The following is a 21463-nucleotide window of genomic DNA, read 5'->3' as shown; positions in this document are numbered from 1 at the left end:
GAAGTGGTGATCGTGAGTGGGCCGATGTGCAATCAATGAGGGAGCATAGTGGGAAATAGTGGGGCCATGCCATGGTTTTAACCCCTGTTTGAAATTGGCATGTGACCCTCCAGTGCTTTGGGTCCAGTTCCGGCATTGAGCAGTTGCTTCAGGCCTAGCAGTGACATGCTTCGCTAGGACATGATACAGTGTCGAGCTGGTTTAGATGCAGTGCAATTGTTCCGCTGGTTGAAGGAACGCAGACACCGGCACCAGCACCTTCCCTATGGCTGAAGATGTTGGGAACAGAGAGTGACCAGTGACGTGCGATAGAACAGGGAGCTTCAGCTGGTCAGGCCCTCCAGTTGCTGTGAGACCTTTGAAAAGTACTTGAGGATAGGATGCTCCAGTTCCGGGTCTGCTCTTCTTGCACAGATGATCCATTGCAGGGTGGTTGGTGCTTGTCCACAGCACTGATGTGCCCTGGGACTGGTTAGGTGACATATATTCCTTCTGTCTTGGGTGGCTCTTTCTTCATTTTAGAATGAGGGCTTTGGACAGTGCAACTGTCCCAAAGGAAGTCAAGGTGAGAATCTTAAGAATGTAACTTCAGCCATAAAGAATCCTTGAGGAACTGAGGGAGTTCTGCTGAAAGGGTGCATCAACCCCTTATTTTAAAGGTACAAGTCTCCAGGTGATTGATCTAATGCTATCCTGCTTCAGCAATCCTTGCTCCTGGCTGGAGTTGACTTTGCCCTGCTGATGTCAGACCCAAATTACCTTTCTCCAGAGGAAGTGAAGGGAACAGGAAAGGGATAGAGAGACAGTGAGAAACAAGATAGTGGAAAGCTTATTCCAGTGTCCAGAGCACCCCTGCCTATCCTACTCCCGCCCCTTCCCTCCTACTGACAACACAGCCCTTTAGACATGTAGCACCCCACCCTGATGTGAGGCTACTTCTCTGGAATGGCTGTGCTCCTTTGGTAGCAGGGCCGGGGACAGCAGTCTGCTGTGCGGCTGTCTCTGGTGGAGGGGTGTACCGGACCTCACACAGTAAATCAAAGAGAGGCTGGCTCATCTCGGTTTAAGTCCTGCTGTGTGGCAGTATTGTCAATTATACTTACAAGGGGTTTGGGGGGGAATTCCCAGCAGGAATTATTAACAATCAACACTAAATGGAATTCATTGAACCATGAGTTGGGCCGTAGCCTCATCCCTCACAATGGTACCACAACTGTTGCAAGAAGTCACAAATAAATCTTACAAAAAGCTGGCCTAGTTGAAGCAATAAATGCCACAAAAATGGAGAAAAGTTTAATGAAAAAACACAATGGGTCTCATTACGGGTCCGGCGGTAACGCTGCCGGTGACTCCGGTGGGATGTCGTGGGACCCATAAAGAATTACCGGCGCCTAACTTCCCGGGAACTCAGCCGCAAACTCAGCCGCCGGTAATTCTGTTAATCCCCATTCCCATCGAGTCCCATAGGACTCCATGGGAGTGGGGACCACGGAAACACTGGCACCGTTAATAATGGTGCCGGTGCTTCCATAACGGCTTGCCTACCCTGGCCACAGTGTCTGGCAGGGTCTGTCCTGTCAGGCACAGCAGCTCCGGCAGGCAACCCGTAGTGTGCCGGTCCAGAAACAACAGTGCCGGTAGGCATACTGGCAATGTTGTTTCCGAACCAGCACACTTGTATTGAGGTTCAATGTTTTTATTTCTTCATTATGTTTGGTTAAATACCAAAGAAAAAGATCAAAAACATGAAAAATAATCATATAACACAGATATTACAAATGTTCTTCCCGTCCGACACCACTACACACACATTCCTTGCCACAGTACAGCTGACTCACAGGAACTGACACACGTGCAATATCAATTGGGATGTGGTGGCCATGATCATAAGTATCGCCATGCACTATGCCTAAACTCTGGCATAGCTTATTCTTAGAGATAACCGTGCCACCAGCAATGGGTACTCAGGATCATCATAGTTTGGGGACAGCGGACATATCTTAAATGTCGCCCCTGTGCTGCAGTGATTTTTCAGTCACTGCGGTGGTCGAATGAGCATCATGTGGCCTTTGAGCAGATGCTGCATATCAGGCTACTGATGCAGTAGGGCATGAGTGCACTATGCTTTTGGCATGGAGTTGCGACAAAGGGGGATCTGGTTAGCAGATTACTTTTGAGAAGGTATCACCGGCATCATGTTATGTATTAATACAAATCAAAAGGCAAGGGCTTTGCACCCTTGCCAGGTGGCGATTCCTCAGACTGTTACAGAAATGTGGATCGCCCCCCTTGAATCTGGTCCACTAGTGGCTGTCCACATTGCCTCTGCTATCTTCCACTCTCTCTGACCTAAAGTGAAGGGCAATATGGTTGGTTTTCATATTAATAAGGCGCTCACCATGTTTCCTCTGCATGTTTCTGACACCACCTGTTAATCTTTTGAATATGCTACTATTCAACTTCTCCCACCAACTCCTCTCACGGTTCTGGCTCTTTATCCCCCCCGCACCCTCTCGGTCTTCTCAACTCCTTCTTCCCTGATCTGACCTCCTCTACTCCCTCCATGACCAGCCTAGTTACTCTGGTGGGAACTCTCTTGACCTTGTCTTTCTCTCTAATTCACTCTCCTCCTCTGAGCTCTCCATTGGCCCCTCTCATTCTGACCACTCCATTGTTCACTCTAACATCCCCGCCCTTGAAACCTCCACTCATCCTCTTCAATTACCAAAAGGGAACTCAGGCAGGACTCTCTGGACCTCTCTCCCGTCTGTCGCCTCTGTTCATGCATCTTTCATTGACACTACTTCTCCCGACTTTCACTATGCACTTAGGACTCACTTTGACCAACACTATCCTATATGCACATTCACATCTCCACATCCCTGCCTTCAGCTGTGGGTCACCGTTAAGACCTAGACCCTCAAAGCAAACATGCACCGTGAGCTGTATTGCTGGCACAAATCGTGGACCCTCACTCTACTCCTAGCCCTGCAAAAATCCACTTGATTCCCTCACCTCGTCACTGAACTTTGCCAAATCTTCTGACTTCACATACCTAATATCCTCCCTTCATATTCATCCCTAAAACCTTTCATCTACCCTCCTTGCTTTGCTCACACCTTCCAAACCGATATCTATTGCCGTCTCTCTCGATCCCAATGACATTGCTTATTATTTATCCTCTAAAATCTATACAATTCATGACGCTCTCACTGCCCTCCCTTCTCTCTCTCCTCCACCCTCCTGTCCACCACCTCTGCACCATCCCCCTTCTACTGCTGTCTACATCACCCCACCTCTCCTATTGAATTAGTGCCCACACTGACAACCCATCTTCCACTCCGATAGACCTGTTTGCTCCTAAAACAATCAAAGGATTTGTCTAATTCGCATGCCCTTATCTGTCTGAGTTCTTTAGCCTCTCTCTCTCATTTGGCCTCTGTCCTGCCTACCTCAAATCCGAATCTGTCGTACCACTTTTAAAGAAACTCTCTGCTGATCCAAACGTTTCAGCAAACTACCGCACAGATTCCCTCCATCCCCATTATTCAAAGGTCCTTCAGTGGGCAGTCTTCAACAGCATCACCAAGTACCTTCAGAATTGTCTTTGAGATCCATTTCACACTGGCTTCTGCAGTACAAACTCCACTGAGACAGCACTCATGTATGCCTACAACTTTCTCTATAATACTGACCACTAAAAACTGTCCTCAATACGTATAACTTATTACCTCTGTAACAATTCCATCATCGTTCAGCATTCCTCTCTCCACCACACAGGGTCCTGTTAACAAATGTTGTAGCCGGGGGCCACAGACTCGTTTTGGGGCCCACCTCTGAACCAATCAAATTACAGGATTCAGAAGCTCTGGTCTCGACCTCCCTCCATCGCGATCACAACTCATAGCTTGATATTCTGTCTTGCAGCGATGAACATATGCATGGGTTCTTTCAACCAGTCCTCTTGCCCTCTTCAGACTTGCTTGAATAAAAATAATGAACAAGCAGCATTTGACAGGCAGCATTGTCAGTCCACAACAGGGTACTTGTTTTGAATCATAGGTACCGGACACATGTTAGCAATAGCAGCCACGACAAAGGTGTAGTTCACATGCAGGGTACTACACATAGCAGTATGAGAAGGGCACCCTCTCTCTCTCTCACACAAACACACACACACACACACACACACGACTCATATTAGCAGTCTCACTAAATGCAAAAATACTCAAGCAGAAACACAGATCGCATAGCTTGTGGAATTTCTAGTGGTATTGCTATTAGTCAACAAAGAATCAAATATCTCTGTGGTGTGCAGTATATCAATGGTCACTATTATAATATATAATGATAAACTGAAGCCAGTAAAACCATGAGTGAGACATACCCTCAAAACTAAATGATTATTATGAGCTGACCATTTTCAAAAGCATACAGACTGGCAATTTCGACAAGTTAGGCAAAACGAGATGAAATGATTTTCCCAGGATCACACATGTTGGTTAAGAGGTGAAGCTGAGATTTGAGCACAATCTGCAATTTCTGCACTTCACTACATTGTTTCCAACTTCATATCGTGGAGCAAGGTGCAATTACTTCGCTATGTTTCACTTTCATGAGCTACAATAATACACTATTGTTTTATGAACTGACTTGGAAAGCACACAAATCAGAGTTATGTTGGTGTGTAGCACAAAGTGAGTGTTGCTTTCACGAAAGCATGTACACATGCAAGTTTAGCAATCTCAGACATAGGAAAGGCTGAGTCAGCCTTGCTGGAATTTGGTACTGTGATTTGGCATATGAACACACATCTCTGTAAGAAGTGCTTAACAAACAGAGCTACCTTCTGAGCAATCACGGAACTTGAATTTAGCAATAGGAATGCCATCTTTCTGCATGGCACATGGTCTGTATGGAATGTTCCCCACAGAAGGGTGATAATACAACAGAGTAAAATGTACTTGTATGCAACAGCCTGACAACAGGTTTGGCAAATCTGCTCTAGCCTGGATTGCCTCCTATCTGGAAGATTGCTCCTTTCACATGTCTTGGAACTTGCAAACCTAAGCCTTCCCTCTCATCCCCGTGTTGGGGTCCCCAAGGATCATTCCAGGGCCTCTGCTCTTCACCCTCTATACCTGTGCCCAAGAGAACCTGTCGCATCCTTTGGCTTTCAAATATCAGTTGTTTGCTGATGACAATCAAACCTGTTTCTCCTTCTCCCTCCTTCACGCCATCCATCTAGTGATGGGTTACCAACGGCCACACTGCCATCCGTCACCAGGCAGCTCTCTGCTGCCTCGTGCTGAACTCTTCCGAAATGGAAGTCATCTTTCCCCCGCCTCCTAATGCCACCTTTACCCCCTCTCCTTCGTCCCTCCCATATGGACTAATTGCTCCGTCATCCAAGGCCCACATCCTTGAGGTTCTCCTTGACAGCCGTCTCCACCTGGAAAAATGAATCACTGCCACTGACTTTAATGCTTCTATTAATCTCCGCAACATTTGGAAAATGCACCCATTCCTTTCTTGCCAATCTACACAATCGGTCATCTCCACCCTCCTCTTCAGCAAACTTCACTATTGCCTGTGCCGACACCTTGGACGTCCTCTCCACTCCTTATTCCCTCGACGAAAAGTACTCAACTTCTATAAGTGCCCTCTCTACTGCATATCCAGGGCCTGCCCCTCTCCTACCTACTGGCAACCTGCTGGTTGGCTCTCCATGCACAACCACTGTCTTTTCATGCTGCTCCCCTGGTCTACAAAGCTATCACTGGTCTTGCTCCTCGGTAACGAGCTGACTGTACCTCTGTTTCCTCCCCATGCTGTTCTCTCCACTCCATCTCTGCACCCAACCTCCCTTTCCTATGCACTCTCATACCTCGTCTCTCTTCTGCTCTTTTTCCTTACTCACGTGCTTCATTGGAACCCAGTGTCCATCACAATCAAGGCCAGCCTGACTGAGGATCTCCTCAAGGCACAGCTTGAACTTCACTCGCTTGCCAAAGAGGGAGTGTCCTGCCACCTCTCCCACCCTACCATCCTGTGTACTCCACTTCCTCCAGTGCAGTGTAGTAGTGTCATTTTGCTGGTTTGTGCAGCACTTCTCTTTAGGTAGGTCTACAGGTAAGCGTTCCTCTCCATGCAATATATGGGTATTTCCAAAATCATCCTCTGTGTATGCAAAGGGCTTGTGTTCTATATTGTGGGAGAGTACGACGGGCTCCCTTTTTGCATTATTTTGAAATGCCTCCCTAGGGCTCTCATTGCCTTTGTTTGACTCATGTGTGCGCACCATATCATGTGCCCCGCCCTTGTCTCTGTACATGATGACCCCCCTCATCCTGGTACATTTCATAGTATTGTACCCTCACCCAGGTAGGGTGTTTGCATGTCACTGACCTTCCAAGAAATCCACCATAAGCGGCTGCTTATGCAGCAAAAGTCTGATCGACTTGATGTGTCTTCTTTCATTGCTAATTTGTAAATGGCTTTTTCTTGTGTTCTCGTCAGTTACCCGATTGTTTCATGTTTGCTTTGTTGATTGTGCACTTATTTTTGTGATATACTTCTGAAGTAGATTGTTTGAACAAGTACCTCAAACGATGCCAAATAATGCTACTTTCAAATCAAATAAATTAGAATTAGTATCTTTATTTTTATTTATTTATTTATTTTATTTGTTACACGCACAAACCCAGGTCACTCATATGGGATCTAAGTCACCACTAGTCACAACATTGGACCATTATTGGTTTGCCTGAAACTTCTCATATGATGTGATCAATTATAAGAATTAATTAAGCATTCTATTTACTAAAGCTGTCCAATAGGGACAGATCTTTCGACTAGCCATGTACTTAAGCGGTAAAGATTTGGTTAACACAGAAATCATACTATCCCCGCAAGGCAGAAAGGCAGGTGTACTTCCATTGGTCAGAAGTGGCCAAAGATGTGTCAGTGAGTGAGAAACTGGAGGACATGAAGAAGGGAAACAGACATGAGAAGAAGACAGTGCATAAGAAAGGATTCATATCTTTGAGGGTAAAACCCTGAGCTCCATCCTCATACCTATCAGAGTATGTGATCCCTCCCCCACCACATCAGCACCTTCATCCACCTTCCTGTTCACAACCACATCTGCCACAGCCACCACCGCCACCACAGGCCACCCTATGCCTGTTACCGGAACTGTCTCTTCTGCTAAACCATGTGGCCTCAATACTAGAGGTGCCCCAACAACTATGTCAGATAATCGCACACATGTTTTACCCTGCTTTCAACTGTTTGCTGTGAGGTAAGTAATATGCTCGGGGATGAATTAAGTTCAAGGTGACGCTCATGCTACGCAACCTTAAGGATATAACCCGGGAAATCAACCATTGCAATGTTCCTATGGAATCATGTTCTCCATCATCACGCATGTGCCACCACACAGCTCTCATCTCCATGTGCTGCCCTTCACCTATGCTGAACGGAATTCATTCCTCTGATTCCATATATCATATATATGATACAGGGATAAGATAAATGCAGCTGGGATACAACATTACACCAAATGAAGATGTTTTTTCCTCCAAATCAAATGTACCTTTTCCAGTGCCCTTTTTCCATTTGAAAACCTTTTCTTTTATTTGCAGCGCACCTTACCCAGTATCTAGGTGCTAGTTTCATTGAACAGTGGAAGTGCAGGTTAGTTATAACGGTACAGCGTCCTTTCATCGCAGGATGTTTTTTCGCAGGTTTTTTAACTGCAAATTTTTAACAAAAACCCCATTGAATTTTTTTAGGGGGATTAGAAAATTATATATATATGGGGTGTGGGTGTGTAGGAATACATAAACAATTAATTAAAGGGAATGGGATTTGGAGGGAACCCCCCAAAAATAGTTTTTAAAAAATGCAATGGTTTTTTTCGTTAAAAAATTCACAGTAAAAAAGCCTAAGAAAAAAACATCCCGAGATGAAATGATATGGAACCGTTATAACGTTTTTTCAAGCGCGGATCCGGCATTCGAACATGTGTTCGCTTAGCGTGGTCTTACTTCCAAGACCCGCGCGTTGCCACAGAGCTATCATCCCGTCACCTTAAACGACACCATATCAATGCAATATTTTGCTAACGGATGCAGATGGGGGGGTCCCCACTGTAGGGAAGAGGGCCCCTCAACATCAATTTTTAAATCAAGTTGCTTTGAAATGCAGCATCTCACTTGCCTTATTTGTAAGCATGACTCTCTCAAATTATCCAAAATGCACTACTCAAATAGCATTCAAAACCCTTTCAGATACTGCACACATTATTTTGCCCGGTACGGATTATTGGTAAAAAGTTTGTTGAGATTTTTGCAGAAACATTGCAAGCTTGGTTAGCTTGCTTTGCAGGGGCATACTGGATTTTTAGTTTTCCCTGTTTTGCAAATGTAACCTTATCATTGGATTTTGTAGCATTTCAGTACTCGCGTACTGAGCATGTCTTCAGGGGGGTGAAGCGTACAAGGGTGTTGATTAAACGTACATCATTACCTCCCTAAAAAAACATCATTCAATACCTCACAATGTAACAACAAGCATTGTGGGATTGATGTTCCAACTCTACTTTTCATACACGTACATCAAGTCATTTCATCGAATCTAAGTTCTCCAGTATTGTTTATTTCCATTCTGGGAGATTGCATAACTACATGTCCCAGAATTCAAATGATAACCCAGGACCCAATGAGCATTCAGGGAATATGGCATTAATGGAACTTGCATCTGAGTCATAGCGGATAGTGAAGCGCTGCTTCTTAATAGGCTGAATTGTTGCACTGACAGCAAACCCACACCAGAAGAAGTAATGACAGTCCCCATGCATTTAAAGCATTGGGCTGGAGTAATATCTTTCGGTCACACCTTAAATGGAATGACACAGTAGTGCACATTGCATATCTGACCCACCAAAGAATATTATCCCATGAGGTTATTGTGTGTCCTAACTCAGCACCCACCAGATGAGGGCCAGTTGAAGGCTGTAAAATGGGCTGGATCTGCATCTTCGAACTGAGGGTCACTTGAGAGTTATGTATGATATATGCTGTCTCAGGATCCTCCAAATGAGGGCCAGTTGAAGGCTGTAAAATGGGCTGGATCTCCACTGGATCTCCATCTTCGAACTGAGGGTCACTTGAGAGTTATGTATGAGATATGCTGTCTCAGGATCCTCCGAATGAGGGCCAGTTGAAGGCTGTAAAATGGGCTGGATCTCCATCTTCGAACTGAGGGTCACTTGAGAGTTATCTATGAGATATGCTGCCTCAGGATACTCCAAATGAGGGCCAGTTGAAAGCTGTAAAATGGGCTTGATCTGCATCTTTGAACTGTTCGTCACTTGAGAGTTATGTATGAGATATGCTGTCTCAGGATCATCCAAATGAGGGCCAGTTGAAGGCTGTAAGATGGGCTGGATCTCCACTGGATCTCCATCTTCGAACTGAGGGTCACTTGAGAGTTATGTATGAGATATGCTGTCTCAGGATCCTCCAAATGAGGGCCAGTTGAAGGCTGTAAAATGGGCTGGATCTGCATCTTCGAACTGAGGGTCACTTGAGAGTTATGTATGATATATGCTGTCTCAGGATCCTCCAAATGAGGGCCAGTTGAAGGCTGTAAGATGGGCTTGATCTGCATCTTCGAACTGAGGGTCACTTGAGAGTTATGTATGAGATATGTTGTCTCAGGATCCTCCAAATAAGGGCCAGTTGAAGGCTCTAAAATGGGCTGGATCTCCACTGGATCTCCATCTTCGAACTGAGGGTCACTTGAGAGTTATGTATGAGATATGCTGTCTCAGGATCCTCCAAATGAGGGGCAGGTGAAGGCTGTAAGATGGGCTTGATCTGCATCTTCGAACTGAGGGTCACTTGAGAGTTATGTATGAGATATGCTGTCTGAGGAGCCTCCAAATGAGGGACAATTAAAAAGTAAGAAGGATGTTGGCACAGGACCAATCAAATGATGGATATGAGGTACGCCACCTCAGAACTGTCCAGATGAGGGCTACATATGGGTTACATGAAAGCTTTGGTGCAGTCTGACTGAGGTTTCCCCAATGAGGGCCTCCTAAGGGATTTGTGTATCAGGACCCTCCAGATGAGGGCCACTTGACTGCTGCGAGATAGGCTGCCCCATAACTCTCCAAATGTGATTCACCATGTAAGGTTCTGGCTGGTTTGGTAGAGGACCCATCACGAGGGTTGCTTTAGGACGATGCTACTTCTGTTTCTTAAAATGAGTTACATTTAGGGGATGCAGAGTAGGGTTAGGGGCTGCGGAGTAGGGCGGCTCAAGCTTCTGACTTCTATGAATTTGGAGTACCATAGGCCATTGATCTGGATTTCGTTTCCAGAGGAAACAACAGTTCCAATCATGGTCCGCTTTGAGCCCAATGGTATAGCAATATTCCCGTACACTTCTGTGAGTCACAAAATATTGTTGCATGGATTTGAATGGTATTTTCTTGAATTTTCTGGCTTGGTTATGTGCTTGCCACTTGTGTGGTCCGCACCCAGATTACTGATATACTTTTTAACGTAAAAGAAATCAAAAGAGTACCGAAAGGTTAGGGGACTCCTAACCCCTGCACTCTATCACAGGCTTGTAGAAAGCCAAGAAGTTAATAGTCAATAAAGAAGGCTTATGGTAATGTACAATCACTTTGGTTTGTCCTAAGTCTAGATACCAAATGTACTGAAAAGCCCTTCCATAGACATACAATATATATATAAACATCTCCCTGAGAATTGATTTTTTCATAAAACAAACATCTTTATTCATGTAGTGACCCAACGCGTTTCGATAAATCTTCTCTTCATCAGGTATCTTGAAGCCATCATGCAAACATTATAAATAGTCTATCCATATCCTCCTACTCTTTGTCATACTGTTCTGTTCAAAAGTGACATGATAAAATTAAAATTGTTAATTCTAGTCTTTCTGTGCAGGAAAATAGTCACTAACTTTATGTATCAGCATTTCTAACTTAAAAAGAACCAACATCATAATCCCGCAAAATTAATTGTAGCGACCTGTTAATTGATGAACATGAACTTTCCATTTTACAGAGTAGTATATATTGTTATACAAAGCCCACAATTCAGGTCAAACCGTAAATTGATATTAGTAGTGATATACCTTCCAGGTGTCCACAATCTTGCTGGACTCGATTTTCTACCATGTTTCATGAAGCAACATTTTTCAGTGTCCGAACAAGTCAACCGGAAAGATGATCTAACTGTTAATGGGTCCCTGCATAACACCATTTATAATAAGTTTTAACGTATGCAGAATTGAACACACTTCAGCTCCAAAGTCGGATCCTCTGATAATTCATGAACTTTCTAATAAGTGACACTTGGACGTTGCTCTTCCTACTGTTTTAATTCCAAACATTGTATGTTAAACGACTCCAAAAGAATGCTTCTTCACTTAGGACTGGTTTGAAATCGTGAATATAGAGAGTTGTATTCAAAGTTTAAGTTATGAGGCGAAACATTTTAAAAATCACCCACATATACACAACCCATTTCTATTCGGAAGTCCAGTTTCTTTTAACCTCCTCTCTTGGGAACATGCACGACCGAATCCCAGCTACTGTGAATATATCGATATCTGTTTGATAGTCAGGAACCTGCACATGTTTTTAGTGGCAGTGTCTACACGGTGGAACCATGTTTCTGGCCATTCAGATACGACATGTTTTTCTGTAACGTTAAACACAAACCTGTACAAATTACATGACGACAGACTTGCCTGAATCTGTTATAGGGTTATTTTGTTTTCATCTGTTAACAGCAACAAAATTCATTTAAAAAATGTTCTTTCCCAATTTCCACTCGAGATATATTATATGCCATAGCCACACATATGAGCAACACCACACTTCACCATCTTTCAATAGTGTGATGTCAAAAGCCACAAATCGCTGAAATTCACAGATATTTCTTTTTAATGTCGCCCACTTTCGTTTTGATGCCCGGACTGATTTCTTGTCCCAATCCGCCCCTTGCCCCACCTCATTCAATTGCAGCATTCAGAAATTGCGTCGCAATAGCCCCCATAAAGACACTTTTACCTTAAATAAGTGTTTGTTCTTGGCTGGGGAATGTATTACCAAACAGGAAGGCTAATATATTTTGTTGATTTGCCCATTCATCTTCAAAGTTCCTCCCTGTCTTTGCTATTTCGCGCCTAGAAACACTTGTGTACTGGCGCGTTATAAATGCCACATCATATCATTTCATATAATAAAATATCGATGATTTTTCCAGGTACGTTTTGATTGTTCGCATTATAAATATTGGTGTCGTGCTTCACACTTATTAAATCTGGTGTATTAATTCCCAAAACAATTAGCCATCTCGAGCCGCGACTGCATTGATTGTATCTTGCCGTACCGCGGCTGGTAGTTGCTGCTTTGCCCTATTTAAGGCAGTCGTCTTTTATTGATGCTCTTCTTGAATATCTGTTCTCATTGAGAGATCACCGCTGGTCTGGTAGCAAGTCATTGGGCCACCTTTGGTGGCTGTTTCTTTACCGCAATAGTCAGGTAAGTCTGAGTCCGAGCAATTAATGACTTAAAAGTAGAGTCTAGTGTCAGGGGAGCCATCCTCTGCTAGACACATTTTGATCTCCTCTCACTCTTTTGCAATGATAATATCTGATACTATTGCCTGGTCTTTAGTCAACCTTTGAATGACTCCCCTACCAATAGACATCCTTTCCACTGTGGTTTTAAGACCTAGTTTTATTTTCAGGCACACAGCGGCATGGTTTATGTTTCGATTATAGGTAAGTGACCAATTTCACTTCCCCCATGACTTGCATGCCATTAATTGAACAGATTCCAATATATGTATTGTACAATTGTAAAAAACAAATACACAAAACGATCGTACAGGTGCCCACACTTGATAAAACTATTCTTTCCCCTGGTTGAGCCAATGGAAATCTGACATTAAGTGGCCATACTTCTCTAAATGAAAGTGAGAAAATACTCAGCACTTTGAAGCACTTCACTTGTGTACAAGCGCTTTACAAATAAACAATTATAATAACAATTACAATTTAACTTTGGCCTAATGTCTTCCATTATGTAGGTTGTATACTAAAGGCAGAACATCCTTATCCTGTATTTCCTTATCGCTTAATCTCCCGCTGATTTCTTGCTAGGGGCCACAACCCAGGACTAACGTGGCCTGGAGAATCCTGGTTTCGCCGAATCGTTTCCATCAGTTGACACTCTGGCATTGAGCTCTCTAAGAGATGGGTGACTGTTATCTGGTGCATGCAGGTTTTATACGAGTTCATAGCGACAATCGTTATTTGCAACCCCTCCAACAGGTCAACCCCACAAATGTTGGTGACTCTTGACCACACTTTGCCCATTTAAACCTAATCCTAAGGATACAGAGGTTGCCATTGGTCGGCCTCTTGCTTTGTTTAATGCCATTGAAAGAACACAAGTTGTGTGTAAGAACCTGGACCTCATGTGGCCGAGTTGGGCGAGCTCAAGTGCAAATTCACCTAAAATCTGCTCAATTGTATGAGGGGGTCCCAGCCCCCTTATAACCCATTACAGCTCTTCAACTGATCACCCTGACTCCCCCACCACTCTGTCCACCTTCACCTCGTAATAGCTCAAGGCCCCTTCTGCTCGGACGTATCTGCTCGAGAATTCTACTGACAACGCTGAGCGCCTCTCACGTCCACCACGCACCTCTCATCAACATCATCTAGTACCATTGATATTGATATTGATATTTTATTTCTATCGCGCTCGTACACAAGTCTTACACCATCCTATCCCACCATCCCATCGTACACCATCCTTTGGAGGGTCTAGAGTCTACCATCACAGAAAAGCTCTGCTTGAAACTGAGCTGCATATGCCTTGAAATCCCTCATGAATACCGATAACTAACCTCAGTTATGACACACGTGTTCCCTACTATCACAACTATACTCCATCCACCCTCCTCCTGTTTCTATTTTTCAATCATATCAGTTTGTCTTATTGTCCACTCCCTCTTTTCCATCACTTCCTCCCCCAAATGAACCTTCTCCCATTAACGCCTTCCCTAATCCAAGCCTTTTATATCCACAGGCTCAGGTTTGGCAACACCTTTCATCAGTCGCAATATCCTAACATTCGGACAAGGATTGCACAGTAAGACCCCTACAGTGGTGATGTGTGCAGTATAAATATTTGTTGACATAACATAACATACCCATCCAAAGGTCAATCACCCAGGTTTCTTGTAACTTTAGAATGTCAAAATCATTTAGAAAGATGAATACATCCTTGTCAATTAGCGTTCCTGTTGCTCCCAAAATATTCCATGAACCAATTTGACATTTTTAAGGTGCAACTTCGCAGGAGTAGTACTTCAAGGCATCAGTGGGTCCTTTCATCACATTAAGTCCCCTGTGTTCAGCTCTAGTTGGGATCTCCATGGAGCCATGTTCATTAGTTGCAATTTTCATTAATGGTCCATCTGTGCTTTCTAAACTCATCAAAGGGGCAGCGTTGTCTCTGGAGGATAGCTCAGAGGCAATGCGCTCGCCTTGGAAGCAAGACAGGTTCGATCCCCAGGTCCATGCTTAGAAACTTCTCGGTAATAAGCGCATTATAAATAACCTAGCAGATCATATCATAACTCTGTTATAGATTAGGAAAGGTGGTCGGTTGTAGTTCAGTGTGTGAGATACGGTCCAGGAACTCACTATGTGCAAATATCTTATCTCTATGGGTGTGTGGCCTAGATGGTGGTTATTTTCTGCTGCAAAGGTGAGCTGAAGATGATGGAAATCCAACAGGGCAACCATTCTCTGTTTTTCCTCTAGGTTGCAAAAATACTTCTATCTCAAAAGTGAAAGAAGCTAGGCCAGGTTGTCTAAAGATCCCAGTCAGGTTTCCGAACAGGACACCGTAAAGAAGTAGCTACACTGCAGATTTTAGATGACATTATGAGGATTTTTGATAACATTGTGAGGATTTTAGATGGCATAATGAGGATTTTGGATAACATTGTGAGGATTTGAGATGGCATTATGAGGATTTTGGATAACATTGTGAGGATTTTAGATGGCATTATGAGGATTTTGGATAACATTGTGAGGATTTTAGATGGCATTATGAGGATTTTGGATAACATTGTGAGGATTTTAGATGACACTATGAAGATTCGTGTATTTGTTTTGTTCCACGTTATGCTCGTTCCCCAGAGTATTTGGTGCGAAAACTAAAAAAGCACTTGGGAGCCAGGAATATCTGCAATTAGAGATTTCAAGGCTTAAGTCATTTTGTTCACACAGAAAAGATCATTTTCTGGGGCGGCCGTTCAATTCTGGAACTCACTTCCCCAAAATATTTGTCAATTACCTTAAGTTCCGGAAGAAAGTAAAAGCATGGTGCTGGGGACAGGCAGGGCTGGACTGGGAACTAAAAGAGGCCCTGGAAATAATTACTGGGGACCAAAAGAGGTCCTGGAAATAAAGTTCAAAGTGGCCCTATGTGACACATTTTCAGCAAGCCAAATGCTTTTCCTATGAGGAGATTTGGAACTACCACAGAAAAGAGGCCCATGGTGCAGAGGCCAACCGGGAAATCTCCAGAGTTCCCTAAAGGCCAGTCCACCCCTGGGGACAGGCGTGCTAGATCTGTAGGACAGTAGTTTATGTCTTCATGAATTGAGCTATTATCAATTTCTCTTAGGTAATATATATGTGTTGTTGAGATCGTTTTTTAACTAAACGATAGGACATAGGATGTTTTTAGGACATGCAGTTGTGGTTATTGCATTGTTGTTTTTGTTATTCTATGTGCCATATTGCATATGTGTTTTGTAAAGCACTCCGTTGCTCCAGCTAGCTATGTTTGCACTACAGAAAAATATTAAATCAAATGCAACAATAAAATAATGATTATGCAGCAATTAGCTGGCATTTCCTACACATGTTGAACATTTTGCGATCAATATTTCAAATACTTTAATCACACTATAGTCCATCATCTCATCTAATCACTGGCAGGTTCTACTAACAAGGCCAATGACCAGTGAGGTGGCTTGTGATGGCAAAGGTTATCATGTCATCTTACATTGTACTGATGTTGTCTTGCTTTCTGCTTTTTCATAAAGACTCCAAATGGATGCTAAGGCTTCTGAAAAACATTAAAACAATGACCCAGTTCAGTTAATGGATTGAGAGGCTTAAACTCCTCTAATGTGCCCGGCTTGTTCCTCTCGAGCTCCCACCCAATGGACCATCTTCCCCGTCAGACGCTTGCCCGCTTCCTCCTGATCGCCGCATCACTTTGCATCCATCATTGTCATCAGTCCACTGGTTTGCGATAGTGGAATGGTCTGGACCTCTAGAGGTTTCGCCCCTAGCTTTAGCTCACATGTAAGAGGATGCCTTTGCTTCATGAATCTCTCATTTGTATTACACATGTGATGTTACAGTGATTGATAACAGCTTGCAGAGTGTTGCGTATATATGTCACAGTGACTTACATATGATGCAGCAAAAGAAATAGAGTTGCCCTCTTTCTCTGTAGGGTGTAATACTCGCAATTGTACAATTAAAGGATGTGGAGATCAGGGAGATGGAATAATTCGTACAACATGATCAAGGGACAATGGGCCTAATTCACAGAAGTGTTTTATAATGGAAAAACCCTATTGGAAAACGCTCTGTGAATAAGGGCCTAGAAGTCTAGAACCATGCACCAACTACAGCAAATGCTGGCATGGCCGACTCACAACCATGATTCATGTCTTTGGCAGTGCCAACCCAAACTCTTAGAACTTGCACTTGGAAGTGGTTTTCTTCTGCAGTCTTGGTCCTCAGAGGTGCTGCCATGTTACAGTGTTCTAGAGCTGTCACTGGCATCCGGTTTCTAATGAGAACTGGGCGGATGCTAAACAGAGTCGGGTTCGATTGAGTGCAATGGGATTCTGGTATTGTAATGGCACCCAGAGCGTTTGAGTACTTCCCCTTAACATGGAGGTAGGTAAGACAGTCATGCCGGTGTCTGGCTCTGTCCTTAGCAGGTGATACTGTTACACATCTATGTTGTTGCTGAAGCATATGAGATACTGTTTCATAGAAGCACAGTCACTAGCCTACTGAGCCACTGCACAGTACAGTAGCATCACAATCGTGAGAAAGATGGATAATTGAATAGCTATTTGCATAAAGCACTCAGCAAACTGGATTTTCTATTGGTGGTATTTACAGGAGCTACTTTTACAACTCAGCGATACTTATTCAAGGAGCACAACAGGTAGCGGCACCCTCAGGCATGTCATCATCAGAATATACTCAATTCTCTATCGCAGGAGCATTAAAAGACGGTGTTGCGGTACCAGTTTATATGACGCCAACACAGAACAACCTTCAGCACAGACCTGGGCAGGGAGGGCCAGTGAAGGGGTTGTGCTTCGAGACACAAGGATAGGCTGGTGAAATCTTCAGCCCTACAAACAGAGAAATGTAATGTAACATATCAAACAGACTGCATTGCTCCCCTTCACATCCTCATCAAATGAGCTTAACGTGTTTGCAGAATGCTGGAGGTTCAAGAAAACTCGAAAGGGTGTGATTGGACGTGGTGGTTAGCCCACCCAGATCCTAGGGTGCTGTCTTAAGGTACACACACATAAGAGACCTTGCACGTGACCGCCCCTATAAGGCTGGCTTCAACTAAACTAGGATGATTTTGAAGGAATCATTGACCTTGCCTCTGGTGTCCTGCAGAAGGGATGTGCCCTGACAGTTCTAGCTGGGCTGTAGGACCCACCCTGAAGTGCATATGGCCATTCCCATTCTGTAATGATATGGGATAGTGAAAGGCAAATGATTGGTCAGTCCCCCTGGGTAATGCCAGAGCATAACATACATTTAAAACCTCCCATCCAGCCCTCTTCAATTTTGTGTAATTCTCCCTCTTGATTTCTGAAATGTAAGAAAATGTATATTAAAAAAACAAATGAAAAGGGAGTTGAACACCTTCCTCGTCTCTTAGTACTAGATATTCACAACAAATGAGACACGCGCATCTGCATTACAACGCAGCACTGGGATCCTCTCCACCACAGTCATGGGCAGGCAGTATATGGGTTGCACACCGGGTTACCTCCACTGAGTGACCTATCCAAGATAACGCGACATCCGGTCCTAATTCTACCTCTCACAACTACTCTGAGGTAACAACCCCTTGCCAACGACTCTCTACACTAGTCAAGTAGCCATCATCTCCCGTCATTGCCTGCAAGAGGGGTTATGAATTTCAACTGCAAGTACCTCTTATGCAACCTACATGGCCAAACTCACCTGAACTGCTCTGCTTGAACCCCGAAGGAAGTTCTGGGAAGCCCTGCCTCCAAAATCAGCAGAATTCTCGTGGTTCTAAGTTTATCAGAATAGGTTTGCTCGGGGTTAGATCTCATGCACTTAGTGGGCGAAAGGATAACAATCAGAATCCTAAATCAAGCCACCAATATAAAACAATGAATACAGTCTTTCTGAGTGTAAAATGTGAATATATGCCAGTTATTTTTACAGTACGCATACTATCGCAGTCATATATGGTAGTTATTTTTACTATCGCAGTCATATATGGTGGTTATTTTTACTATCGCAGTCATATATGGTAGTTATTTTTACTATCGCAGTCAACTGTTAGTTATTTTTACTACCAGACATATATGATAGTTATTTTTACAGTACATATATTATCGAAGTCATATATGGTGATTATTTTAACAGTATGCATACTATCTCAGTCATATATGGCAGTTATATATAGTTGTTATTGTTACAACTGCAGTCATATATGGTGGCTATTTTTACAGTACGCATACTATCGCAGTCATATATCGCAATAATATATGGTAGTTAATTTTACTATTACATAGCCACTGTAGTGGCTGTGTAGTTATGGTTAAGTTGCTGTTTCCATAGGAAGAACACTTTTTTGGCGGCTTATCACTTCGCTCCCCCTGGACGAATCCTCACCAAACTTTGCAAATAAAGTATATGGCCCACTCTGATTTTTTTTGGTGATGTTTGGTTCAGGGGGGGTCAGAGTTATAGGGGGGTCCCAAAAAGGTTTTTTTCCCATGGACTGAATGGGGGAAAACTTTGCGCACGGCTACAGGCCAAACCGCTGGACGGATTTGCACCAAATTTGAGGCAGTGGCTGTGGCTTGGGCGCAAAAGCGTGCTTTTGCAAATTTGGTGACAATCCATCCAGTAGTTCCCTTAAAAACGATCAAAAAGTATGTCTCTAAAAATTAGTGATATCTATGTCCGATCCGCGGTCACACTTCCCTGTTCGCTCCGTGGAGAAGATTGCAATTGGCTATTCCGTGGCTTGCTGCCCACGACCATGTTGCGCTTTCACCGATTGGTTGTGGCACAGCGTGAAGTGAGTCGTAATCTTTCGATACGTCCGCCATGTTTACTTCGTTTTCTGTTGAACGCGAACATCGGTGCTAACGTATCTAAACGAAGAAGGCACCAATGCACTTATAACACTTATGGAACACTGTTTCGAAAGGTGAGCGTTAATGAGACGTGGTAGTAGAAAGTAAAACATTGAAGTATTCTTGTTAGCACTGTCATACGGTACAGTATGACTTGCTACTCATTGTACGAAATTAACTTACTGCGTCCATTTTAAAATACATAAACAACATCACTGTGGTCAGACTGGCGGGAATCTGAGGCAGCCACCTGCTGTATTTGGTACACACAGCCCTTCTGCACGTGTACATCAGTAGCGGTTCTCATAAATAGACGCTGATATGTTGTTGCAAAATGAGAATGTATTTGCATTCGGAGTGAAGGCCACTGCATTTTCTCTTATCAACACGAGCTTAGTACGGCTGCATATTTGTGGACACCCATCAGGGTCCCTTGTTTTTTGACCTTGAGGTACAAGGAAAGAGTAGAAAGAATGTAGGGAGTAACAGTTTGAAAAACATATTGTTTCATAAGGTTATGCTTCAAAATGTTTGCACCGACCATGAGAAATTAGTTCCCGAACAGCCAGTCTTCCACATACACTAGTGTCTGACTCCAGCGAACACAATGGAGGTGCTCCACATCATGTAAGTGTATTTTTGCCGCCTATGTACCGAATTGACGTTATATTTTAGTTTGTAAAAAAAATATATTTTCCCTAATGTTTTACAAGTTTTATGTGCCGTTGAAATTTTTTTCGTATTATGGACATTGGACATTGTCGCTGTTTGTAGGGTGCCACTACATTTCCCCAAATTAAATGAATATTTAATAAAAAAGGTATGTGTTACAATTTTTTTTTGTGCACAGGTTGTGCAGTGATACACGTTTTATTTCCCCTTCCACCGTGCAGCTACTTACAAACAAAAATTGTATTATTAATAACGACGTTCCAGTTTTCTGTGCCGTTCAATTTATTTTTCCAAATATGGACATTGCACATTGTCGCAGTCCCTAGGGTCCCACTACATTTCCTGCTATTAATTTGTTACTGAAAATGTTATGTAGTACAACTGTGGTTTATCCAAACTTGCATATTCATACATCTTTTAATTCCCATTTCCTCCTCAGATACTTCCTTCCCTATTGTGATTGTCACGGATTACAGATGCCAAGTGACGGCTTCTTTAACCGTCAAATGCAACTATTCATAACCGGCTGTCTGAGCGTCATAATTCACTGGGATGATCGTGTGGGCCATCTGTGTCCCTACGCTGCTGTCGCTATAAGAAGTAATATTCCATCCTTTCTGGTGGTGTAGATCACAGCGGTTGACACCGTCTTGCACATCAATGTGGGAGGAAAACAACTACTGTGACGGCAACACTTACTTTCTGTGTGTGGACAAAAAACAATGTGACCTTTAACATTCTCATTGTCGACCAAAGAGACAAGCTTAATACTTCTATGGAAAAGTGAATAGTGCCATCTTTTCACACAGTTCATTGTGAAACAAAACTACTTTACCACTTGCATAGGGTGATGATTTCGCTCACTTTATTGTGAAATAAAACTACTGGACAAATTTTTAAATGTTAGTGTTTTCTTTACAAATTTACTCTCTGTTTTACAATGTGGCATGCTATGTTGCAGGTCGTAATGTGTTCTTTTGTAGGTGCTACATCACGGCACGTACGTCCATATGGACGCATTTGTTTAAGCTGCCAAGGAACGTTATGGAGAAAGGTACTCCATACCACTTGCATTGGCTATGGGAGGGTCAGGCCCGTCTCATATGCATTAGTGCCATGAGGCCAATTTCTGTCACCCTCACCCCAATTTCTGTCACCCAGATACCCTATGCACAGAAATCTTTGTACAATAATATATGGTTACACCCTCCCAATACACAAATCTTCACACCTTTCCACCTGTGTCACTTACAAAA

The sequence above is a fragment of the Ambystoma mexicanum genome, chromosome 12 (assembly GCF_040938575.1).
Source record: "Ambystoma mexicanum isolate Mex_15411 chromosome 12, UKY_AmexF1_1, whole genome shotgun sequence".
Taxonomy (NCBI): Eukaryota; Metazoa; Chordata; class Amphibia; order Caudata; family Ambystomatidae; genus Ambystoma; species Ambystoma mexicanum.
This window is presented reverse-complemented; position numbering follows the sequence as displayed.